We start from the raw sequence: 27,013 nt of genomic DNA, 5'->3' as shown, positions 1-27,013 counted from the left end.
GATTTTCGAAATATATCTGCACAGAGAATTTTCTACACAATTTTCATATTTCAAAGTTTTCTGTTTTTTTTGCAGTCAAGTTTTGCCCCCTTTTTAAAGTTACAACCATTGCAGAGATTGGTTGGCGGTTTTTGAAATTTTTTTCCTGATTTTCAAGCAATTTTTTTTAATAAGTTTTGCTCAGCAATTAACAAACAGCCCAGGTTTTCACATTTTTTGAAAGCCCATTGTTGCAGACAAACTAAGAAAACCCATTGGATTCTTTTGTTTTCAGAAAATATTGTTTTCATTTTGTTTTCAGAATTTCACTTACCGTAATCTTATTACGTGTTTGTTTTGTGAAAAAATACTTTACATTTAGAAAGCTCAATGAAAAATATCCGCAATTTGGGACTTGTTTTAAGGTGTTTTGAAAAGTTGCGGCTATCAGACTTTTACAATAAATTATCTTTGAATCTGATCGGCTTCTGAAACTGAAGAAAACAAAATCGAAAGAGATGAGTAATTAATTGCAGGATGTTTGATAGTTGAATTAGTGGCGTGAATTTTTGGCTCGATTTTCAGGTTAAAGTGATGAAAAGGTGTTTGAACAGAAATTCTTTTCCTCGAGTATAGTTTACATGTAACGTTGATTTTGATTTTGTAATCTTTTTAAAAGTTTTTCCACGAGTTTTTTAATTGGTTTTGCAGATATAATCATATAGTACCTGTGACATTCAATAATTGTCGAAATTCTTGAACTTTTATGCATCATGTAATGTTTTATTCATTCATGTAATTGTTGACATACGGTGATCACTTTGTTGATATGATATTTGAATGATGTGTTAATATCACTTTCTTAAGATCACGCCTATAAGACCAGGCGATGAATTCAATTGAATACTCTTTGCAAACATCTATTTGACATGCTGCACTTTATCAGGGTCTAGAAGACCCAGAGAAGATAAACGTGATATGGGTCAATAAGTTGCAGAAGTTGAATTAATTTAAAGTATGCGATAGTACCTCTATATACCAAACTAGGAAAATACTATAGATCAGTTTATAAGTATGATAACTTTGAAACATTTCCTAGAGTCTGAGTTAGAAACTAGTTTTTTATCTAGGTAGTTACTGCATCGAAAATGCTATAATATGAATTTTGCTAAGTTATATCGTTTTTGAATCTAAAAGTAAAAGAATTCTTTTACAAGTAATTGGGAGTTGGGTTTTCAAAATTTATGCTTTTGTAATCTTAAAACACATGTTCCATTGCCATTATTCTGTTTTTGCTTCATTTATTTATTTTATGTTTTTCCGTTTCCAGAGTTTTGTTTTTGATTTAATTTTTCGAAGTTGCACCAGTTTTCTCGAACTTTTATCTTAGTGGAATTTTCCAATGCTTAAGCTCTTCTCGGTATTTTTATAACACCTTAATTCCTGTTTTTGTTATATTTCTTACACTCCTTTCAATTTGGGCATGCACAATGCACAATATGGCAGGATCTTTAGTTTAGAAATTCTGGTTTTTCAAAATTTTTCCATTATTTTAAATGTTTCACCTTTGTTCTTTCCTTATATCTATCTGGGTTGGATTCGTGAGCTGACTTTTTTGAGCATTTTTGATAGTTTTTAGCAATTGCCCTATTTGTAGAGAATAAATTGTTTGTTGAAAGTTGAATGAATCTACTATCAAAATTGAAAAGTCAATTGAGTACATAGTAATTATGACATAAGTTTTTCTAGGTCTCCGTTTTGATAAGTATCTTTAAATCTCGCGCGACTCGTGATCTCTTTTAAGTTTCATTTTACCTGGTCTGTGTTAACTCTGTCTGAGCCGTCTATTTTGCTGCTATTATTGGGCAATCTGGCTGCCATGTTTTGCATATTTTAATTCTTAGAGACAACATGCTTTTGTATATGTCAAATTCATCAGATAAAAGCTTTACCAAAGTTTGATTTTAAAAATCACATTATCATCCTTTTCTCTATTAATTTTCTGTAATAAAACAAAAGACATGTTTGGGTTCCGTAACCACCGTTACCTAGGTACCCCTGTGCTACTTGCAGAGAATATATATATAGCTGGCTACAGTTGTGTTTTTGGATAAAAGCCTAAATTGGGATAGTTTTGAGAATCCGCTTAATTTGAAACCTGAATAAATTGGTTTATCTACCGTTGCTATCAAATTTAGTTTAATAACCGCTTACTTGCGTTGATTACGAATGCGTGATCTGTCCTAACTTGGTAAATACCCTCAATTGAGTTATATCCAGTTCAAAAGTAGATATGTAAGTTATATTTCATAACCGTCAGTTAAGTGTAATTTAACTTCAATATTTAACAATAGTTATTTAACTATTCAGTCGTAACTTTGTGCATTACAGTTCCAAAATATAAAGAGACCGCCGGGGTTGTGTCCAAACACGACAGGTAATTCATTCTTGTATCTGAATCTTTCCTCGTAAGTCAGGTAGGCAGTCTTTTCTATCAGTTATTTCCCAGTTATGTCTTTGGAATGTACCAGTGTTGTGCCTGTTTTAACAACTGCCGTATTTTAAACAACTGACTGAATAGTTTGTTTTTCATAGAGATTTTTAATCCCTCACCGCATGGATTTTAGCCGCGAAGTTCCTTATAATAATGAAAAAATAATAATTCATCTTGTCTTTAACAATTGACCGCTCTTGTTCAATTTATCTTCTATGTTGCTTCGTAGTTTCAATTTTGGTTGTCAATTACTATACGAGAAATATGTGCTCATTTAATTGCCAAGCAAAGCCAGTTTTCCTTTTAATGAGGTTGAAGTTTTACGATTTTTTGTTCAAATTTACTCATTTGCAGCTTGGAGCGTGTTTTTGGCTATTACTCGATTAATCGTCGCCTTTTTTCAAACATGGTATTTGACAGGTATTCAATCATTTAATTTTGTTTTTTTTTCGCAGCTATTGTGATAATTAATGTAAGTCTCTCGTTCAGATAATTTTTATCAGGTGAGAAGCAATTTTCAGTGGCTTCTGTCGCTCAGTTAATAAAATCTGTGACTTCGTCGTCTTCTCTGTTGTTGTTTTTGTTGATGTCGCACAGAGCTGCAATTCGCAGGTAATTTTGGGGGAATATCGGGCGCTTATTGCCGTTTTTAACTGGTTCCATAGCTGCATTTGTATATTAGTAAAAATAGATACATTGGTAATGTGGCTCTCTCTCTCTCTCTCTCTCTCTCTCTCTCTCTCTCTCTCTCTCGTTTTTGTCTTCTCTCGCAATGTCTGCTAGCGTTGTCTTCTCTAGTTTTTGTCATTGCTTGAAGTCAACATATGCAATTATTTTTTACGAAGTCTTAAAATATTTAACAAATAGTAAAGTTCCTCTTGCGCTGTAATACTTTGGGTTCGAACTATTCGAAATTTTCATGAAGTAAAGGAGGGAATTATTTTAATGGACTCAATTTTTGTTTTCTCTTTTAAGCATATTTCTGATTCCGTGGATGTCTTTTCGGGCATGTAATTAAAGCTGTCGATCGGTCCTTTTTTCTTTTGAGGTTATATCTTTTGAGAAGTTATTGAGTTTGACGTGTATAATTAATTGCTCTCAATCGGAGTTTAGCGATTATATTAGTTCTGTGGTCTTTACGCAATTTTTCGTCGGACCGATTTTTAGTCTGACCCACTTAACTTTTCGTTCTTAAAAACAAGATAAACAGGTAGCGCCAGGAGGGCATTGGGTGACTGAGCAGCTCTCCTAGAGCCTTGCGAGGTGTGCGACTCTTACAGCTGAAAAGGTGTGTGATAACATCTGGGTGTGTGTTAAGATCTGGACTGGTTGTTACTAAAAAAAGTTTTTTTTTAGAATTTTAAAAGACTGTGGGGATTTCAGGCAAAAGTTTTAAGCATAGCATATTTTTCTATTCTTTGGGAATGGTGGTAGCCAATACCCTGAGTTGGCTTTCAAAAATGCCTATCAGATCATATAGTAATGAAGAGACAACTCGAAAACTGTGTTCACTTTCGTTTACTATCTTTGAAAAGAAATGCGTTGCATGAAAAAATTTTGAATTTAAGAAAATTAGTTATGAAGTTTTCGGAGATAGAACTATTGGGAGATTGTTTTTCAGTCTTAGGCGAAATTTACTATACCAATATGTTCGCCCGACACACTTTTGTTGCTCAAGTTGTGTACTTTTGAAATGCCTTTTAAAGACCGTGGGTTTTTGAGATATTTGAAAAAATTGACCTATAAGCATTTTGGGGGCAAAATTTCAAATTTGGGAACAGTTGATTGACTTTTAGCGTCGGCAGTGCGTTACTATCCCACTAGTCTCTGGATTGACATTAAAAAACTGCCAATCAGACTTTTAGATTCCTGTTTTCGCCGAATTTTATATTTTAGTTTTTCTGCAAAATTGATTAAAAAATGTACCAGTTAATTCAAATTAGTTGTTACTCTCATGAGATGACTCCCTTTTAAGAAGCTGGGTCTAGCTATTATATGGGGGCATTTTTAGACCGTTGGCGTTATAGATGTTTCCGAAAAACCGGCTTTCAAGTAGTTCGACGGGAAATTTAAAAAAAAAATGGGAAAAGTGAGAGAACTTTCACAACTGTTTTCTTTTGTGCTAACCTATGGCACGATCACAAAAACAATGTCCCTGTTAGCTTTGGAAACGAAAAAAAATATTGGAACAAATTTGAAGAGGAAAAATAATGATCATGTCGCCAATTGTGGCTTCGCTCCATTTCATTTCGTGGCCCGTAAAAGGGTAAATATAAATTGACGCTAGTCCCCCAATCATTCTTAATTTTTAACAATTCTTAAATTTGTTTGTTAAATTTGTTAAATTTTAATGAGCGATATTAAGCCTGAATTCATCATTTTTATACCTGAAGGTCATATTTATTTGGCTGTGACAATTGTTTGCATTTTGTATGTTTCCATAATTATTCCATCTCTTCTCTATTAAATGCATTAGCGTTTGAGTTAAGTACACAATTCACTGTTTACTGTAAATGCTAGTGCAAAATCTTCATTTTGTTTCAACTTGCTCAATTTTGAAGGAAAAGCAAAGCCTCTGAAAATACTGCAAATTCAGCTAGCTTCCCGCTTTTGTGCTGTTGGTATAACAACGCATTACATTTCGTCAAGGCGGCTGCGAAAAGTAATTGCTTGCTTGATTATATTGCTATTTATTAAGTTTTAAAGCCTTCCCACCCTCGTCCTGCCCTTAGCCTTGAGGCTTCCCGGCTTAAAGTTGCAAGGAATGAAAACAATTTGTTCAGCTTAAACACCTGTGAACGCGGGCCGCCAACTTCACTCATTTCACAACTATGTTCTCAGACAGGTTTGTGTGAAACAATCCTAATCCAATTGTATACATGCCAAAGACGGCCACTTAATAGTAATTCGCCCGAATTTATTGTTTTGACTCATTTTAATTTTGCCCATTATAGAGGACTTCCTATTTTGGGGAGCTAATTTCAATTATGCCCCTTTGTCAACCGGGATATATATGCCAAAAAATCAAGCCTTCTGACAGTCAAGGGTAAGATTTTTTATAGATAGCCCTGTCATATAGTTGCTTTTTAATATAGCTCCCAATAGGATAAGTATTATCTGTTTGCTCAAATAGTTCTCATCTTCGAATCGCTACATCGAAAGAAAATGAAAGAAAAAGATGGTTTAAGGTTAAGTTTCTGAAGTTTCAGTCTGTTGCATATATGAGCTTCATCAGAAATTACGAGCATGAACCGCAAAAGCATAAAATGCTCTTTAGCGTTACTTCCACACTACCCTACCACACTTATTGGTGATTTTTCCGGTGATTTTTTCAGGTTAATATTTAAACATTGCGTTAAAATGTTTTGCGTTAACTTAACAAAACACTATTTATCAAAATACTTTGCAAAAATAATGACATTTTCGCCTTCAGCTATGATAAAAATCAATACAAACCGTTGTCAAAAATATAATTATCTGCTTAACTGCTACGTTTTAAATTGTTTTTCCGATTTGGAATACTTGCTTCCTTTAATTACTGTTAATTTTTTCTGAAGACAGACTATTGCACCTTGACCGCATTTAAACCAATGCTTAATGATTTCAATTTGAAATGCAGCCGTTTTCTATCATTATAAGTCTTTTTGGAAATACTTTTTAACGCGTGAATGGAGGAGATTCATCTTCATTCCTCTAGATCTTCATTTTTAAAGAAATTTTGTGTTATTTGAAATTTCAAATTAATATTAACGCTTTCTAAATGACGGTTGTTTTTTGCCGAATTTCAAGATGTTTTCGTGATGAAATGAATTTTATTTCTGACTCGTTGATTTTGATGTCACATAATTTACGTGGCATTTTGAAGTGAATTTTTGCCTTTGATTGTTGAAAAGTTGATGTCTTCCAATTGTTGTTGTAGCTGTTACATAGGGCTGCAATTATTGGCGGCATGTCGCCGCTTATTGTCGTTTTTACTGGTTCCTTTGTTGCAATTACTATATTAATTAAAATAAATTAGAAGTGTGACTGCCTATCCACAGCTTGCGTGTGGTGCGGCGACATTTTTCTCATCTAAGCCAGCATAGGTGACTTGTGGTCCCGGATGTTAGGGGGCCAGGAGGGGCATCGTCGGCATCGGGGGAAAGGGGCACGGAAGGCGGATTTTTCTGTGCAGTGTGGTTGTGTCCCACTGATGGTATTAAGACCACCAGTTAGCTACCTCTACTGGTCTTTCTTACAAGTCGATCACTTTTTGGTCCGTGGTGCAGTTGAAAGTGTAATTTATGTTATGCGGTGCTACTTCACATTTGGGACAGGGGTTATCGTCATTGCTGCAAATCCTACTCAAGTAAGATTTCAGCAGGGACGGTATCCAGTTCTCAGTTGTGTCAATCGGATACGTGCAATTCGTGGCAGCGTTTGTTCTACCTCTGCTGTCTTTGGAGGTTTGCCTAGTTTCTTGATTTCTTTGTTCAGCTGCGTTTGGACCATGTGTCGGTTAATGCTTTTGGGCGCGTATTCTTCGAGATTTATTTGCTTTCTATTGTTGGTGTGTTGTTTCACGGAGTACCTATAAGTATTATTTAGTGTCGGTCACATGGTCGTATATGTTGTTTTGGCTGTGCCAGTCAAAAATTGCTGTGCTAACATTTCTGTGTGAGCTTTAGCAGGCGGTATGTCACCCTCAATTTGTACGTCATTGATGTCAGGCATTTTTGCACAGCCAGTAATTGTTCGAAGAGCATTTTTTTGTGTTTGTGGATGGTTCCAGTTGGTTTTGCTTAATTTGGAAGCCCTATTTGGAGCACTGTACTTCGGGACGCTCCGATTCATAGCTTTGTAAGTCACTGAGAATGACTTTTTTGTGCAGGTCAAGTTACTACCAGCAATGTTTTTCAGTACGTTATTGCACTTTCGTAGTCTCTTTGGTGTTCTCTACATGTTTTTCGAAAATTGAGCCTACTATCAAAGATGACACCAAGTATATTGAGTTTGGACTTTACTGGTATTGTTAATAGTAAGTTGTGGGTCAAACTTGGCCTCCTTGGTCCAGATATTGGCACTTGATTTCTCAGTTGATAACTTAGTTTGCTTGATTCTAGTTTATTGCTTTCGGGGGTAGAGGCAGTTTGCTCATGTAGATGTTGAAGAGTATTGTTGATAATACACCACTTTGGTTGTCACCATGTTTGACTATTCTCCAGTTTTTTATTATATTCTACGTAAGACAAACTCCCCTGTAAGCATGGAGTGACCCATTTTTTGTGCTATTTGGTAGTAGTGCCTCAAGTATGGGTTTTAGTAGTAAGTTGTAATCCACGGTGTCGAAAGTGGTGGTTAGATCTAATGCTACTAGTAGAGTACGGTTGCAGGGTTTTTGATTATGGCCCTTTTGGATATCGTTTGTGGCCATATTAAGAGCGGTTGTTGTTGAGTGTTCAGGTCTAAAGCCGTGTTGTTTTAGTGGATCTCTGGGTTTAGTAAGAATTTTTATCTTTACAATGGGGGAGAGAAGTGCAATTAGCCTGATGTTTTAAAATCCTTATATGGGTTTTCCCGGCTAATGTAGGGGTATACCTCGGCCAACTTTTCAGATAATAATTTTTGCGTTGTTCACAAAAGTTTGTCTGTGGGGTGTCTGAGTGGTATGGAGCGTAGATGGTGTAGGTGGATTGGCGCTATTTCATCTGGGCCCAGGGCCTTACTTTTCTTTGTATCTCATAGCTTCTTGTCACTCTGTTATACTTAAACATTCTGCTCTCCATTACAGTTTCCTTGTTGCTATCAGTGTATTTATTTTCTGTATTTATTTTCTGTTTTAATTTTTTCTTGTGCGTGAAAAGTATTGTTGGTTAAGCTTGTTTGCGCGTTTATTTAGTTCATGGTTAGGAGTAGTCTTCTTTCCGTTAATGTATGTGTCTGTTTGCCGGTGGTTTAGGTTCCCCTGGATGTTTTCTTTGATTTTATCTCTTTTCAGAAAGCTTTACTGCTTCGCTGTGAAGGTTAGCAACCACTGTTTTAATTTTTTCTTGTTAGATATGACTGCCAGCCGTGGCCTGGGAAGGCAGAATTTGTCAAGGGGAAATTTTGGAACTTAGAGATCACATGCCCCCTTCCAGGTGTATCCCCACCAGATTTATCGTGCCAACAAACCCCGCTTAGTGATGCTGGCTTCTCTTAGTATTATTTGTCTGTTCACCCTAAGGCTTGCCTGGGTATTTTAGGAGCAAATCGCATGGCCCTGATAGATTTTGTTTAATGCTTTGTTTGGGAAATATTGATTTGATAATTTTGATTTGACGGACGAACAAAAATTTAATCGCCTGTTCATCTAATAAAGGTTTTAGATATGGGCTCTTTTGACTTGATGTCTGACCAACCTGCTTCGTGGCTTGTATCCGCCAATCTGCGGGCTATTTTTTTTCTATTTTTTAAAAAATGAAATTACATTTTAAGTTATGTAAGATGTTGACACAAATTTTGTATAATAACTTTATTTAGCATGTTTTAAAAATATACCAAACTTTTTTCACTCTGATAATAGCTTGTATTGCCTAATCAGAGAACGCACGCGCGGTTGGCTATTTTTTGTTCAGACTGGATTTTGGATTTTCCGTTGTTCGAGTGGAAAAATTGTTTATTGAAGTGTAAACACAATGTCAACAATTATAATCAATTTTCTCAGATCCTACGATTAGTTCTATGAATTGGTTGTTCACATTTGAGCGGAAACGAAGACGGTAGTACGCAAAAGGTCATTGTTATCGGGGTTGAATTAAACTTATTGAAATTGTTGTTGAATAGATCCAAAAAATCTTTTGAAAGCGGTCCTTTGGTCTGCTATCGTCATTTGTTTAGAACCGTATTATGAAAGCACGTGTGTGTTGGTTTGAAGTGAGGTCTGAAGACGTGAATAAAAGTGAACCAACATATGATGAAGTGTTATTGTAGTATCTAGAGACGTAAATTTCCGTGTGATCTAAAACCTTCTATGATGGAACCAGCGCCGTATTTGAAATGATGCTTTATTGTCATCACATCACGTGTTGACTTAGTTGAGAAGTAGAACCATGCACGCACGTACAATTCAGCTGTAACGTTCATGAGAGCCGATGTTAATTAAAGTCTGACTGTCTTGTGATTTTTTTTTGATCTTTCATTTTTTGCCGCCAGTAACGTTTATGATCCTGGTTGCACAATTTGGGTTGTAAAAAAGAGGTGTTAAAATGGCACCTGTATGTGGGGGGGGGGGGGGGGGGTGTCAAATATATATGCCCACAAAGCTTGCGGGGCTTGCAATCTGATTGACAATACAAATATTGCAATAAAATTAAAAGTCAAGGTTGCAAATTTCAAAAAGCTTGAAAGTGAGGAGACAACTTTAACTGAACTCTAACGAAGATCACAACCGAATGTGTGCGATCACTTCACGTATTTGGCAAATAAATTGAGTTTATCCAACTCAACTAATTCTGTTTTCGGCTGTTTTCACGTTCGGCCAACGGCAATATTTTGTTCTCACATTCACTTGTACATATATCTGGTGCTGTTTTGTGTTTGTTAGTCAGTCAACGGGGATAACTATTATTTTATTTTTTATTCCTTTCTCTGTCCCTATCTCCCGCTTGTTGTACTCTTTTTAGAGATATTTCTCTCCTTTTCATGTTCCGTTTTGTTCAATTTCACAACTCAGTTACTGTTCAACTTGTATTTTATGGATTGTAAACAGTCCATTAATTAAGCGATTTATTTTGCATATCAATGTGTGTGATATATAAATACACGGAACTATTTTAGTCTCACTAACTTTTTATAATTTTACTTTTTCAATTAAATTAAATCAATTTGACTGCGTGTATTATTCGAGATTCGTGTGACTAACCGACGATATTTCTGTACTCGTCAATTTAATGAAATCGACTCAACTGGTTAGTTATTTTAATCAACTCTCTTTGCATAACTTGCCGATAAAGTAACTTGTTAGCGCCCAATGAATGGGAAAGAGGGAGACAAAACTCTGCTTTGGGATTAGACTATCTCACCACCGTTGCTATATGAAGAGTGCCGGAAAAGATGGTCTAATCAACTGCTGGTGATGAAAATTATGTAACTTGTTATCTCAACGAGAGTTGATCGAAAACATTACGTTTATCGCCCTCTCGAAGCCATTCAACCACTCGGCTCGGCGTCGGAGTTTGATAACTTCTCAAATGCCGATAACAACCGTGTGCCAATATTAATTCCACAGTTAAGAATTAATGAATGAGATTCAATAATTGAAGACGTGTTTGTTTTACATAATTGCGTAGTTGTCATAAATCACTTTGTTGGACTGAGATTAGTATGCCCAATTAAAATTTTGTCCTTCATTTTTCAGACAAAGTGTTGATGAAATCTTAATCATTACAAGTTTTTATCGCGGATCCTTTTAATAGCGGCAAAGCGATAGCTGGAGCTATTAGTGGCATTCTCTTGGTTTCTACAATTCAAATCATTTGAATTCTATTGGAGCGCTGTCCTTTTGTTTAAGATCTTTTCGCACATTTTCGTGATTTTTGAAGTCAAATTGGAATAGTGATTTTGGTCACGACGAAACGGGAAGTGGAGCGAAAACGCGAGTGGTTTTGCGGTGTATTTTTTAAATCTTTTAAGTGGAGAGAGAAAATGGTGTTTGATCAAAAAGTCGCTTTCTCGATTGTGATTTTTTGCTCTCGTGGTGCAATTGGAATTCTGTTCTTAGTGTTTTTTGAGTTTTTGATCGATTTTGTATCTAGTTGCTTTACCGAGTCATTTCTAGGTTTTAGGTTTCTGTTTAGTCCTTGAAATATTTTCGAATTGTAATTCGAGACTTGTCATTTTATTTTCAAGATCTGTTTTGCTATTTTCATGATTTTTGAAGTCAAATTGGAGTCGTGGTTTTGGTCACGCCTAAATAGGAAGTGGAACGACAGATCGAGTGGTTATGTGGTATGAAGTGATCTCTCGAACTTTAGGTTAACGTGAGAAAACGGTGTTTGACCAAAAAAATCGTCTATTGTGGGTTTTTTATTCTCATGCGGCGATTTGACTTTGTTTTTTTTAAAACTGTTTTTCCAATTTTAAATCGGTTTTTTTCTAATGTCTTTCTAATCCATTTCTAGTCATTTCTGGATCTAATTGTTTGTCCAGTCAGTGAAAATTCTTCGATTTATTTTAGTACTTGTTCTGCTATGATGTTGGTCAAAAAGACGAGAAATTTCTCTTTTCGATCTGTTTTTATCTTTTTGAAACTGCAGATCTACGAAGATATTGCGGCTATTTTCTCGCAATTTGCCAGCTATGTTACAAATTGCCTAATTTCATATTTTTTTGTTTTCATTGATCATAATTATGGGCTGCATTGTTCTGTCCAATTAAATTTGTTGTAACTAATTCTGTTCCCCCGTAAACGAATATTATTTGCAATACATATGTGAACAAACTAATGTGTTTTTGAACTGAACATGCTTTGAATTCGCTATTAAGATTTGAGCTATCCATTCCAATTTATTGTAGTATTATAAAGGTGTGAAAGTATCAATTACAGTTGGTCATAATCGGTCGGGGAAAAAAGGAAACAGTTGCAAATATTGTCCTTTATGTTTCAGTTACATACAATAATTGCAATGATGTAATGGTGCACAATCTTTATTTTTTAAAAAAGTTTTTGCAAATACAGCGTGAATATTGTATGGATTTTTTGACAACCACGGTATGCATTGACGGAAAGTGTGGCAAGTTATAAATTATGAAAAGAAAGAATTTTGTCAATCAATATCAATTGTATTTTGCTGTTTTTAAGTTTGAACAATTGATTATTCCCAAATATGTGCAATCCATTGTGAGTATGTGGAGAATGTGTTTATATTAACGTTGTTCTATGAATGAATTATTCGGAATACTGACAGTTTCTATGCGGAAATTATGCATCGTCTTTAAAAGGCCAACATAAAATCAATGACGTGAGTATTGAATTGTGCTAAATTGTTGATGTATTTAATTGTGCTTTTCCAAATTGTATTCAAAAATAAACATTCTGATTGATTTTTATAGTTATGTATTTTGTGGAGGAAATTGTGAATTTGTGAGTTGGTTTGTGCGAAAAATAGTTGAGTAATATCTAGGAATTCAATTGCCGTGTAGAGAGTGGAGGGGGGGGGGGGGGGGGGGGTTGTAGGGTGAACAAGAGAAATAATCAATCCACATTAACGTCTATATGCCTCGTAGCATCGCATTTCAGTTGTTACAAATACTCCGCCCAGAAGCGTTACAAAGCTTATTTACAAGCGCTCTAGCACTTCAGCACCTTACGATAATATTTTGTATTTGCATTGCTCTTCTTATAGCACATTCTCAACTTGCGGATTTATTTTTTGCGTGTAATACGATATTAATACCATGCATACTTGTCTAAATTCGGCATATTTCATAAATTGGCTTGAAAAAAATTAGTTGAATCCCAGTTGAAATTTTGTTGACAAATATTTTTTGCCATAATTGTCTATGTTGATATTTTGTCCAGTATTTTTTGTTTTCCTTTCTCACTGAAAATGTTATCTTTTCTGATATTTCCGCTCAAATAAAGTTTTTAGAAATTATTTGCACCCAGCTGACCCAGTTTTTCTGCTTTTATTTTAAGAGCCTTGGAAATCTTGCAAGAGAACTAGAAATTGATAAGAGATCTGTGTAAAAACTGCATAAATTTTTTTAAACAAGACGCTGTAGATCAAATTGAAGAATAGTCTCAACACAATTGAAGTAGTGACTGACCTAAAGTATAGACAGGAAACAGCAAAAAGGTAATTAATTGAACTCAGATGTGAAGAGAAGAGGAATTCGTGACTAAAATATGCAGAGCAGAAATTTTTGAACCGCTCGAACGAACTGATGTAACTTGAATAGCTGCATGATTGATGACGTAATGTAAAAATAGTTTCCAGATGTAATAAGATGCTAAATCATCAATTGCTAATATTCGCAGTAATAGTGGGTATATTAGTCATCTGATTACGATAAAAAATGATTTTTGAAAGCATGTCGTATGTGTACTTCATTCTTAGAGAAATACTTGTCTTCTAAACAATTTTCAGCGTCGACTAGCGCATGAAGTAGCTTAATTTCCTAAAACGCAACTGACGTTAGAAGTTAAACATTTGGGTCTTTCCCATATTGCCCCCCCCCCCCCCCCCAAAAGCTTAGTGGTCAGATAACCTATAGCCCCCCCCCCCAATCATGGCAATTATACCATAATGGGGGGCTATAATTTCATGTTCATGGGGGGGGGGGGGCTATAATGGGAAAGACCCGAAAATTTTTCTGTAGAACGAATTAGCACGAAGATATAAAAAAAAGAGCTCAATAAATCATGATTGCAAAACTTAATTGATTCATATTCAGAGGTTTCTCTCAACCACGCTGAAACTTTAAGCTGATTATCAGAGTGTCTAAAAGTTGCACCTTAATTCAAAAATGAGCCAATGCTGGATATTATTAACACATTTCAATTTGCAAGATCAGTTTACGCGATCTCACTAACCATTTTTCAACTCGCAATGTTTGTCTGTTCAAGCCTCTACCCGCTAGCCCATCTAGTTGAACAATTAGTTGAATAAGTTTTATCACGCATATCTTTACATGTAGTTGTTGGTTAAGCTGGATCTTTTCCGTTTTACCAACCCCCCCTCCCCTCCCCCTCCGCCCAGCTTAATGGGCGCTTTTTATTTGCACAATCCTGACGCATGTGCCATATTTTTACATAATGATTTACTATGTAATGACACGTGCTCTGCAATTGGAGGGTGCATAATGTACAGGGAGTGGGGGGAGGGGGGGGGGAATAACAAGCGGGAAAGATCTGTTAAGCTTTTACATTTAGCGGTAGTCTTATAATTTTTAACACTGATTTGACTAACCGATCGCCTATAAAATGTTAATTTATACGACAGAAATTGCTCTAAAGGATCAATCTCATCGGTTTTCTCGGAGAATGGTCGGAACTGAAAATGTTCTGAAAATTATTATCTCGTTTTCTCATTTTTTCCGCAGTATAATTGTGCCTGCAGGTTTTTAACTTAGTTATATTACGTGATGTAATTTCTTAGTTTCTTATATTGAGTTTTTATGCAGACAAGTTGGCCGTATTTGGCTTGTTTTTAACAAAATATCTGTAACCTAGTTTTTTTACAAAGTAAATTTACTCCTATTGGTTTTTCCTATTTTTGTCACGGATCAGCTGAAACTGACAGAACTTATGTTTTCTGAAAACGTCCAAACGTTGCTTGTATGCAAATTTTAACCTTCTCTGATTATATAGATTTTAAGATTTTGCTTTGGAAAATGAAATTTATAGAATTATACATATGTGCCGTTGAGTTCCATTTGCAGATTAGTTAAAGGAATTGAAAGGCTTACCTCATGAGTGTTAACTGTAATCGCATCCCTGTTTTAAATTTTAATTTTTATATCATTGACTTTTTGAAAAATTGAGAAAAAAGTTTAAAAAGATAAATTTGAATTGGGCTGAAATTATCATAAAAGATCTTATTGAAAATTTTACAGGTTATTTTACCTGTAATTTTACAGGTTATTTTACCTGTAAATTTTACCTGTAAAATTTTCAATAAGATCTTTTTATCGAAATTCGAAGGAGCACGGAGAATTCTACAAATTGTTGAATTGCTTATTAGTAGTCGGCCACAGAACTAGTAAAAGAAATTACTGTTAGCAGCTAATTCCTCTATTTCATTTTTTCAACTTGGCCTCTCTCGATCCTTTTTCCTCATTTCTAAAAATTGTCCATGTTTATTTTCTTTTTTTTTTCTAGAAAACATTGCAGCTTTTTTGAAGATTGTTTGTTGCTTGCTTTTTCAGTTTTAATTAAAACTGTACGAGTCCCTATTCAGTTAGTGGCTCCAATTTCTCGTCATCAACTTTTATTGCATCGCCTTTTTTACGTCTCGTTACGTCTTTCATTTTGTATTTTTGCTTTTTAGTTTTCTAGTCCAATGTCGCTTGTTAAGGTGCCGTTTTTCCTGCTTTTTTCATCCCGCCCCTTTTCAAATCTCAGCGAATACTTGCCCCTGTCTAAAACTGTTCGATTGTGTATTATCCTCTGCAATTGAAGCGTCCAATCAGGGAGCTGTGTTATCTGTTTTATTCTTTACTTTCGCCTGTCTTTTCATTTATGCTGATAAATTATATTTTGTTTTCCTATTTTCGCGTTTACTTTTAGTGACTATTGGCAAATTATTTGTGCCGGTTTTCGCTGTAGTGTTTCTTGTCTGTTTGTTTCGTATATCTTTTTGCAATTGTTACAGACTTGTTTTTTCTCTCCTTCATAGCCTTGCTCTATCTCTCTATCTAACTAATTCCCTTGGCAGTTAAGGAGAAAGGAATACTTTAACTGCTGTGGTGCTTGTGCTGTGCTGCCCAGGTTATTTTGTCGATTAAGCCGTGCTTAAGAACACTGCTTCCTTGTTTTATCCCATTTTCCGCTCCGAATTTCCCCCAATAAACAAACAATATTTGCGCCCAATTGAGTGTTGATTGAAGACGTGGGCATTTAGCAAACGCTATCAAGCGCGAAAAGAAAGAGGCTATTATAGTCGCGTGCTTGCTTTACTATCGCTGCTGTTGCTTTATTTTTTCACTTTGCGTCGATCACCCCCCCCCCCCCCCCCCCCTCCCTCCTTCCCTCCTTCCCTCTCCAACTACCCCCACCGCTCCGCTTCTCGACTTTTTCCCGTCTTCCTCAAAAATAAACTTGGATCCCTGCCTCGATTCAGTTGTTCTTTTTTGTGTATTTGCGTGTGTTTGCTTGGATAAGAGAAATAAGCAGAGTTAGAATGCTGATTGAATTTGTTAAGACGGGGCTGTAAATAGTCTGCTAAAAGCCAATTGGATGTACCTGTGTTTTGAGATGTTTATCCCGGTACTGCGTATACTTCTATATATCCATCTATCTACCTGTCTGATTGTGTTAAGCGGTGTTAGTTCTGCAATGCACTCCTATTGTTTGTTGTTTGCGCTTTTAATCCATATTTTTGCGCCTCTAATGTACTCAAAAATTGCGTCCCTCTGTTTCCCCCACACATTAATACAAAATGTTGTGGTTGCCTGCTTTCCTTTTATCTCCTATTTCTATTACTATCACATTTTCTACTGCGCCTAATCAAGATACTAGTCGCTAGATAGCTAAACTCTCCATTTCTTTTTTTAGTCTTTCTCAATATCCCACCCCATCCCCCCATCCATTCAGCGTGCTGGGCATAGAGCATAGGGTCCCAATTGAGGTATAGATACCATTATGGAGTGCTCTTTATTGGGGGGGGGGGGGGGGGTGAAGGGGTGGCGGAAAGACCCCATTTTTCATTACCTAGCTTCAGTAGAAAGAAATTTCAGCCAGTAGTAGTTGTTATCCAAATTGGGATTAGATCTAATCAGAGGCGAACAGCTAAACAGTTTTTGGGGACCACTTATGGCAACAAATTTACACGACACGTTTGTTAGTTTAGAGTCCGCCGGGGTCATAAATAATAATACTAATAATAACAATATCCCCAATTTCAAACCGCTCCAGCCTCTAATACCACTTTATGCTGCATAGCCGGTCTGTAAAAGCCGTTCCTGGTTTTCTGCACCGGTTTTGGAATTATAGCTAGTAAGTAATCTTACACTACGTTCTCTGCGAGTTCCCGCCTTTCGCCGAAATCTCAAATTATATTTTATCTCCTTAATATGAGGTTGTTAAGTCGCCTTGTTTCCATTTCAAAAATATCCATTCTTAGTGCTGCTTGTTGAATCAAATGTGACTGTGGTTGTAGTAGTGGAGGCTGTGCTTAATTTCACGCTTGCGTCCCTTCCCGCTTTCCCCTCTTCTACCCCGCTTTCCACATATTGGTATCCTTGATCCCCCTGTTCAGTACTAACCAACCGCCGTCTAATAATAACTAACTAACTAGCTGAATAACTTACAGTTCTTCCAAATTTACCTCGTCTGCTCTATACGACGACAGTCTTAATTCCCTCTCTCATTCGCTCGCGCCCAACTTTGCCACTTAACCGCCTCCCTGAATCCTAAAATCCAATTTATTTCCTACTTTCTCTCTTTCTGTCCCTTAGTTTGCCGTGACTTTGACCACAAGTGCACACATATCACGAGATCTGGGACGCACCACCTCCTCTTAATGCTTCACAAGGTACAATCTTACCAGGTACTCCTAATTTCAGTTATTTCTGCTGGAACCTTTACTCTTTCGCGCGAACCCCCCCCCCCCCCCCCCTCCCCCCGCATGTTAGCTGGTACTGCGCTCATTTTGGTTATTTTTGCTTGAACCCTTACAATCCAACCCGAACTCCCTCAAACTTATAACTCTTATACTTTCGCCTCTCCCGTTCACCCCCCCCCCCCCCATTGCATGATGCTGATTGAAGCAGAAGAGATAGATCTGGCTAACATTAAAGCGCCCTCTCAGCCGCCTCCTTCCGATTCCCCACCCACCAACCCCGGGCTGCCGACGTCTCTGCCCCCTGTTTGTTTACCCTCGCTATAAATCTGCGCCGAGTCGGCTTCAAACACATAATTGTCTTCAAAGCCGGCCATTGACATGGGAATCCATTTATTTACCCGTCCTTGAATTTATTTACAGTTCCTCCTTCTTACAGACTTCCGCTTAGTTTGATCTTAAACGTGGCGTATCGTCTTTCCTACTTTTGATAATTATTAGATAATTTCATCCTATCAAGCGATAATTCTGTGCTCACTCGAATTGTAATTTATCTGCATATTTTTGCACCTTTGCCATACGGAACACTTGATATCATACGACATTATTCTGCTGTTTTTTGAGAGTCGAAAACTGACACGTCGCACAACAATCGGTTTTTATCGAACAAAAACGCATTCGTTTTATTTCCCAAGTGATGCGAATTTTTAGAATGATTGAATTCCTTTCTGTATGAAGTGAAAATCTTATTCTTTTATCGTTTGAGATTTTACAAATTTGTTCAAAGCTGTCTTTACACATAGATTGTGAATTGATTAAGACTTGCCACAGCTAGACTTGGACGAAGACTTCTTACACAAACTTGACCGGTTGCCGTAAAACTTTTTTGAAGATCATATGCGTTTTATCCTGATTGCTATAACCAACTATTATCGATTTTCCGTCTTAAAAAACCAGCGCTGCCTGAGATTTAGAAAATGTTACAGAATTTGGTAGTTTTGCAAGAATTCCTCTCGATTAGCATAGCCGACAAACAAATTCAAATTCGCAGGACTTTTGTTCAGCTTCTCGTTTGGCAAAATTTTTGTGAGCATTTTTTATGGCTTCCCGGACGTTTGAAGCACTCATGTGCAAATTTTACTACAACTTCAGACCTCTGTAGTGCAAGATTTTTTTTACAGATTCTGACCTAACTCTCGAACTGATACGCGCTTCTCGGTAACTACCAGGTTTTACTTCATCTCGCATGTTTTGTCTAATTTATCAATTGCTTTCAAAAGAAGTTTGTATCAATTATATTAGTCCTGCTGTCTTTTTTATGCAATTTTTCATCTGAACGTTTTCACTTTTCGTCCTCAAAAATGGGATAAACATGTAGAGCCCGGAGATCATTAAGTGGCCAAGCAGCTATCTTTAGTCTTTCACTTTACTAGTCTCTAAGTATGCGATTTACTGAAACTATTTTGAGGAGACATTTTTATGATGAAGGGCGGCTCTTAATCTTTAAAGTTTCAGCCCCCTCAGTCACCCCCCCCCCCCCACCCACCTCCACCAACAGTCCCTCCGCCCACCCTCCTCACCCTTTCGATTTGGACTCTCACCCTCTCCTCCAGCCCTCCCAACCCTGCAGTTATGCACCCCCCCCCCCATTACAGAGCACGTTTCATTGCATAGTTAAGCATTGCAGCTACTAAGCGGGGGGGGGGGACAAACGGAGAAAATCCCAAAGTTAAAATGATAACATCGTTGTTTTCAGAATGAAACCTTGTCTTCGAGTAGGGGAATCTTTCATTACACATTGAGAGGGAGAACAAATTGTTTTACAAAAGGCAAATTTCAGGGCACCGGTTTTTCGAACAAAATCAACTTACGATCAAAAAATCAGACGTTTTTTTAATTTTCATGATAAAACTTTCCATTTTTGTGAGTGACTTTGTTTTTGTAGTGGTCTAAGCTGATTTCAATCAGTGTTCTTTAGCAAATTGAGTGGAATCAAGTATTTTTTCATGTGATTTTCTGTTAAAATCACTTAGAAGAAAGACAAATAATAAAGTTCAAATTGCTTTCTGTCTTTAACTATGAGTATTTTTTATATAATGAACATTCACTCAGATTTTTCTTAGTTTTAATTGTGCAAAGCAAGGTTTGCCGTTTTCATAGCAAAGTAGCCGGCGTTTAACTGGTTTCTTTTGGACTTCGTTCAATGCACAGTGAGAACAAAGTATGCTGAAGTTTGACTTGTTTATTTTTTTGATCGGTTCTTTTTCAACTTGTTTCCAAAGTCCATTAACAGCCCTTTCGAGGTGTAGGTTTTTTGTCTATGAAAATTCATTGAAAAGTAATTCACAAATTGTCACGCTTTGTTTTTTTTGCTATATTTTTGCAAACATTTAAGAAAGCAAACAGCAATTTTTCAGTTAGTTTGTCCACTGAACAGCAGTATTTGTATGCGAGGGGACATTTGTTGCTCTTTATGATATAAGTTTCATGTTGTAAATTCTTTGATTAACGTTGCCTCTTGCCTTAATTGGTCATATTTGCATTGCTTAATTCTTGTTCATATCATTGGATGTAGCATTTAGCATTTTAAATTAGAATTCAGTCCACTTGCATCTTCAATTTAATTCCAGCTTATTCTGTTAAAAATAGTTTCTGATTTTATTCTTATCTCGACTCAATAAAAACAGCATTAAACTTTGCATCCATATCAATGAACTGAGAGGTTTTCTATTGTTGGTTCGTGTTGATAAGATTTTCAAACTAGAGCGTTTCATTTCAGTTTTTTGGTGTGAAATAACCGTGCAGATGGCTAGTTAGAACTAAATTAATTATAACTGGTGTAACCTAATTTCGAAAACTAGTATACCGTATGGCTCAACCCATGTGTAAACGATGGTAGCTAGCTGATATTTGGTTTGCATTCGCAAGCTAGTTCCCAAATTCGATATTATATGCAGGGATGGTGTACATATTTGAAAGATGCTTTGTTTGTGTGTCTAACTCAGTCATAAGTGAATGTTGTCAGGCAACTTGTGTCTCTTCATTAGCAAACATCTGTCGCTTTCTAGTGCTGTTGAGAAATTAATGAGCAAGTTATCTTTCATAGCGATGGCTTTGAACACTCGAGGCATGCCTCTCTCCTAACTTCCCCTCTTTGTCTTCCTAGGATTACTGACGGGCTCAACTGTGCTTTTCCAACAAAGGACCACCACTGAATAACTGGCTATCATTTAAACTGAAGAAACTCACTTGTCTCTTCTTGTAGACATCTCAAGACGCGCATCTGCTAGCTTCAGACGCTTTGTGTACTTTTCTCTTAAATTTTAAAAAGCTGCATGGCTTCAGAACCGGAGCAGTTATAATCTGAACCTGTTTTAATTATAGTTCTTTATTCTTGCAGTGAAACGTTTTTATGCAAACAACCCCTTTTTCTGATGTTAGAGATACTTATTTCACAAACTTTGATGTGGTTTATTTGCCATTTTTCATGAAAGATAGAGCCCTATTATTAAAACGGATTTGGAAAGGATTGTGTTGGTCAGTCATAAATTTTCCGGAAAATCTGCATTTTATAAAAAAAATATCAATAGCATTAGTTCACAGAATACGATAATTGATTTGTCATTTATGATTTTTGTGATCGACAGCATTATTATAGAGACTTCGCTATGACTGATTTGTGAATTGTGATAAGTAGCGCAATATTATGGAAACGGATTTGAAAACTGATCTATTAGATTCTAATTATACCTTGCTATGTCAAGTCTTGTAGTTTTCAACAGCATCTTAAAAATACCACCTCAGTAACGTTGTTTTTGAAACAGTTTTCTAATTAACCGAACAGTAAAGATTTTGAAGCACTTTCATTGGGCCCTCAAGTGAAAGGTGTTTACTCCTAAGGAGGGGTCCCCTTTGATACGAGATTACAATAGTATTTGCTGATGTTTTTCACTTATATTATTGTAGCCTCAATCAAAGAAATAAATTCTTTCTTAGGAACATAATGTGCTGGTATAGGAGTTTTTTGAATCTTACCAGGGTTTGATTTTTAACTCATGAAGTTTCACTTCAAATTGTGATGACAAATTTTCCGTTTCAAATCAAAGAGGGAGTTTATTTATCCCTGCCGAGAAAACGAAACAAACTACGCTTTCGAGAAATATTACACGAAATTACATCAGATTAAAATTTAAAAAATCGTATGGCTAGAAAGGGACGCCCAAAGGAATCACGAGACCTGCTTTTACAGCGTGACCTACATGTACAAAAACTGTTGAACAAATTTTAACTGAAAAATTTTTGTTAACGTTTTTTTTCTAGAATGTATTTCGCAAGATTTTCTATCCATATATGTAAGAGTATAATGTATATATTAGAGTATAATGTATTCAGTTGCATAATGCTGCTGTTAAGCTTCTTCAATTTATTCAAGCAAGTCGCGCGTGAATCAATTTCTGAGGCTGTGATCTCGTATTTTTAAAGCTGAATGTGTGATGGTTTTTAGTCCCTTTGATTATCTCGTCTTTATAAGCCAAAAAATGTATTCTAGGTTTTGTATGAGCTGGAGCTTATTTCTTAACGGCTTTGTCAATCTTTTGTCTTGTGTTGTAAAATTGCCATTATTTTGTTATTGCTCTGAAATTTTTAAAATTGAGTACTATCCGAAGTGGTAGGCCGCCATCTTGAAGTTTATATCCATTTTTTGGGTTCATTTTCAAATTACTGGTCAATTCTGGTCACCACATTTACTCAAATTGAAATAAAATTTGAAGTAAACATTTAAGGGTCGGAGATTTTTGTACCAAGACTTTTTGTACCAAGTTGAAGTATACATTTAGATGAGTCGGAGATTTTTTGTATCAAGAAATTGTTCAAGTTTAAGATACTTTGTAGCAAATTTCTCTTCTGTGCAATGACTGAAAGAAAAACCAGAGCCCAATGAATTTCAGCGCCCTTAATTGAGAGTTAGTCTGTCTACTTTTAGTGAGAAAAAAGAAACCTTTCTTAAGTTTCTCTAAAAAGTTACTGTTTTTTTTTTAAAAAAATAGGAATTTTTCTTTATTTTTGCGTTCTCATCTGTCTGTTTAAGGTTTCACTGTTCTAGAATTTTATCTACAGGATTCTTACATCCCAATGTAAAAATTTAAAAATGAAAATTATCAGCTGAAGCTACGGGTTTTTACAAATTTGGTCATTTTTGCCAATTCTGTTATTTGACTTATTACAGTTTTACATTTGTGACATGTCACATTGGCGTTGAAAGGATGAAATATATATTATGTTATCAGTGATTGACCTCTGGCTGTAATGACTTCGACGCTTTTTTCTTGGATTTTTCTGCTTTGTGTAGTCGTTTGACCTATTCTGAAACAATGACTGGTCTTCCTATGGGATTATAATTGAAGTTTTTTAATGCCTTCAGTTTTAAGCGAATTTTTTGAAATAACTTAGAATTTAGTTGTTTTCAAAAACTAGTTTAAAAATGTATAGATAGATATTTTTGGTCTAAAAGTTTAGTATAAATATCTATTTTTACTTTTTGACAACTTGTAGCTCAGTCTCATTTATGACAGTTTCCATGCATTTTCCTGTGAACTAAAAATCAATTTGCTGGTTGATTTTATGTTTTTACTGATGGTTTTATCTACTGGTTTTGTAAATTCTGGTTGGTTAAATGTATTAACTGGTGGTGAATGGCTTCAACATTGTGTTTTCGTAAATTGCTTGTTATTTTTCTTTGTTTTGCCTTTGTGCGTTGTTATTTAGTAATCTTATGGCTTAGTCTCTCTGAGGACAGGTGACATTGGCTTGCTAAGGAGTTACTTTTGAATATTTTCAGTATTTAAGTTTTAAGCAAATGCTTTTACAGTTTTCTGAAATATTTTAGTTTCATAATTTTATCGATTTTTTTAACGAAGCTTTTTTTTTGTCAACTTGTCACCTAGTAGGCCTTAATATTTTTGGCCTTATTGTTTTCCGTTGTTTTATTTTATTGTTTGTCTTGTCTTGTAGTATTATTAATGCCAGGTCTCATCGGTCCTCTAATGCATTATTCAATTCATTTAGTGGTTTGAGTTTGTAAGTTTTTTACGCCAATTTTTCGAACAGTATTTAAAAGTTCCATTTCTCTTTCCCAAGACAGTTAAGTCATAAATTGGGATGAGCGGGGTCGAAAATTCATTTGTGAACGCACGTTTTGAATTTCAAGCTTTTCTATTGCTCGTCAGTTTTCAACTTTTTTTAAATATGTGACCATATTCTGACTCGTTTTTAACAAAACGGTCATGGGAATTTATCAGGAACGGCCAGCTTCCATATCTCCTGGCTGGCAACTTCGTGTTAAATGTGTTCTACTTAAATAATCTTCCATTTTTCGTAGCCATTTTTGCTCCTCATGGGTAAATAATTTTTACTTATGACTTTGAATCGAATTGTTGGTAACTTTTTGTTTGAATGAGCTTCACCGAATACCTTTAAGTTAAGTGATTTTCTCTAATTGAAATTCAAATTTTGGTCTTCAACACCTTAGCGAAGACCAGAGTTCATTGCTCAATATAATAAAGTTCATCTAGAAAAGTTTTGGAGGGTTAAATGTACTAGTTTCTTTGCCTCTTGGCTAATTTTGGAAATGGAAGCAGAGCTTGGGTTGTAGAAATTGTCGAGTCGTTAAATAGCGTCCTGTTGTAATCAAAATTTGTATTTCCCAAGAGAGAAGGAAAGAGTGGATTCTGTAGCGTGTTGTAGTTATAAAACACTTTAGTAACTTAGTGCTGTAATTATGTTGTATACTGTTGGCTTTCTAGCCCAAAATTGTACGTATTTGGGTCGCATTTATGGGCTTAATGTTGCCCAGACAATTTTAATCCCCGCGTGTGTTTCGGTTTGTTCACAGCTCTTGTCTTTTCCTTTCCCTTTTCCCTCTGTCTCCTTCTTTCTCACTTGAAAGAGGTAGTCAATGTTCGGAATCTCGAAATCAGATTAGTCTTCAAAGTTGTGACTGGTTTGGTAAATGGTTAGTGTTTATTAAAAGTTTTGTTAGTCTAATCAAAATAAACAAAACTGTCTCGCCTGCTATAAAACAGCAGTTAGTGGCAATCATAACAAGCCCGGTGCCATCACGTGCAAACACACATGCTGTTTAGACTAACCAACTCGACTCAACTTATAAAACGTCTGTCTTTCTCTCACTCTTTTTCTCTCTCTCCTCTCTGAAAGGATTTTGAGCAAATTATTTCTCACTCGCTCATTTTACTCTGGTGAGGCTAACATGAACAAAACTATGTTAGTGAATAAAACTTTTTATTGATAAAAATTCTCCGCGCGTGTGAGTTGTTAAACTGCGTGTGAGTTATAAATTATGAGTTTCTGAGACGCTATTGTAGTTTTTCCATACACTTTGACATGCTTTACCCGTTTCGTAATTGTTGCTGGGGTTTTTGAGCTTTTATGGGAACGAGTACCTCTAACTGACTCGCTCACTCGTGACTTTTCACTCGAGAGAAATTGGGTCAAATGTTTGTGTGTGTGCCTGCTGTTGTCTAGAACCAGGTCTGTGTCTGTTGTTAAAAGTGTTGAGAGAGTAAGTTGTGCAATGGTGTTAGAGTGTGGTGAATTCGCACGATTGTCTTGGTCTGTATTGACCCCGATTTTCCTTGACAAGACAACTTAATCCGTCTTTGATTGGCGTCACGGTGTGTATGTGTGTAATAGCTGTACCGGAATTTGCGTGTCACAAGTGTGTGTGTGCGTGTGTGTGTATGTGTGTTGTTCGCAACGGTGAGGCTCATTAGACTACGAGCAAGATTGACTACAGAAAGAGAGGGTTCAAGAAAGCTCAGACACCGCTAGTGTGGTCTAAGTTCAATTCCTACTCCTCTACTACCCCCCCCCCATCACCCCGACTGCAAAAGAAGCCTTTTGGGCAAAGAGTAACTGCTATTGTGGCGGCCGAATGGTGGTGGTTGGAGTAGTTAACTTCACTCTGCTTTATCTCTCTCCTTCATTTATCCTCCTAACATTTTCCCTCCTTTTTTACCCTTCCTCCTCCGTTTTTGTACAGCCGATGGTTTCCTCAGCCATGTCTTTTTCAACCACTCCTTATTCTGTCTATCTCCCCAACTATCTCTATCTCTTTTTCCTTCTTTTGCCTCTCTCCCCTAACTGGTGTAAGGTTGTGGTATCCTTGATTAACCTCCCCAATTTCTCAATTTCATCAAATGGCCCTCAGCAAACAAAATCCTCCCCAGCCAGTAGCCACCAACTATTAGACCTCTTTTTTACCACAATCCCCTTTACCACTATCCATCTAACTATAACTGTTTTCCCCTCTCTAACTGGTATAGTAGTACTCAAACCAGTCCTGCTAATACAAGCACTCTTTCTGCGTCTGCAAATACCGATACTATTTGGGATTGAAAGTGGTGAATTTGTGGTTGTGCTGTCGTAAATCTTGATTTATTAGTCTCCTTCCGAAAATTTGTCTGATTGAATTTGCCTCAAGACATAAAGCGCAGCTGCTCCGAGGCACACAAATTAAGCTACTTGGCGGAGGTGTTGTCTTTATTGACTGAGATGTTTTTAATTTTTTAAAAGTCAATTGTGCGTCTGTCTAAGAACGGCTGCTTTTAAAGCTCTTTCAATTGGCCTTTATTATTGTTGCTCTACTTCAAGGGCTACGCAAAATTATCAATAGTATAATCGGATCGACTCTCGGGACAGATTTCCAACATTGCCAATGTCTACTGCTTACGTTTACTCTTCAAGCGATTGTTAAAACTCTGAACCTCGACCCCAAAATTTAAGTATTTAAATTGGCTTTTTGGACCGCTTTTGATATATCAGGTTAGTTATCAGTTATTTAAATTTCTGGAATAATTTTGCGATTTTATTTGCGTTCCTCTTAAAGTTTCCTCTGATCCATCTTAGCTAACAAATGAAGGAAGGTGGCGTGGTTCTTGTGAGGCTACAGATAAGTTCTCATTTTCTAATCTTAGCTGCTTTTTTTAAATGTTTTGGTGGTTATTGGTTGTTTTTTTAATGGTTGGTTATGGGTATTGTTGTCAAGCAACTGTAGAGAAAGCTTCCACAAGACATTTGCTTTAAGGGTGAAAGAACAACTCGATTTAAATTTTGCATCAGCTTAAGCTTGATGTTCCACAAGAAATTAACTTGTGCAACGGTATCATTAGAACCATTCGGGATTTTGATTCTCTTAAAATTTTTATAGAAAACTGTTTGGTAATTTCTATTACAATCATTGGTTCCAGTTGATTGCTTCTCATGAAATGTTGAATTTTTG

The 27,013-nt window shown here is 36.2% G+C and overlaps 1 protein-coding gene across 5 annotated transcripts in view; it reads left to right on the top strand.

Moving 5' to 3' along the window:
- The window catches only part of LOC142334876 (uncharacterized), a 58,671-nt gene that overhangs the window by 11,998 nt on the left and 19,660 nt on the right, over positions 1-27,013 (top strand). For 4 of the 5 annotated variants that reach the window (XM_075383231.1, XM_075383224.1, XM_075383217.1 and 1 more), the window contains exon 1: positions 9,833-10,401. The exons of the other annotated variant lie outside the window; for it this stretch is intronic. The gene's annotated coding sequence lies outside the window, so the exon portion shown is untranslated. Of the gene's footprint in view, positions 1-9,832; positions 10,402-27,013 lie in introns of those variants that run through there. 5 annotated transcript variants of the gene reach the window in all.

Source organism: Convolutriloba macropyga, chromosome 1 (genome assembly GCF_964194025.1).
Source record: "Convolutriloba macropyga chromosome 1, txConMacr16.3, whole genome shotgun sequence".
Classification (NCBI taxonomy): Eukaryota; Metazoa; Xenacoelomorpha; order Acoela; family Convolutidae; genus Convolutriloba; species Convolutriloba macropyga.
Note: the sequence above shows the minus strand (reverse complement) of the source record. Positions and strands in the feature narration are given on the sequence as shown.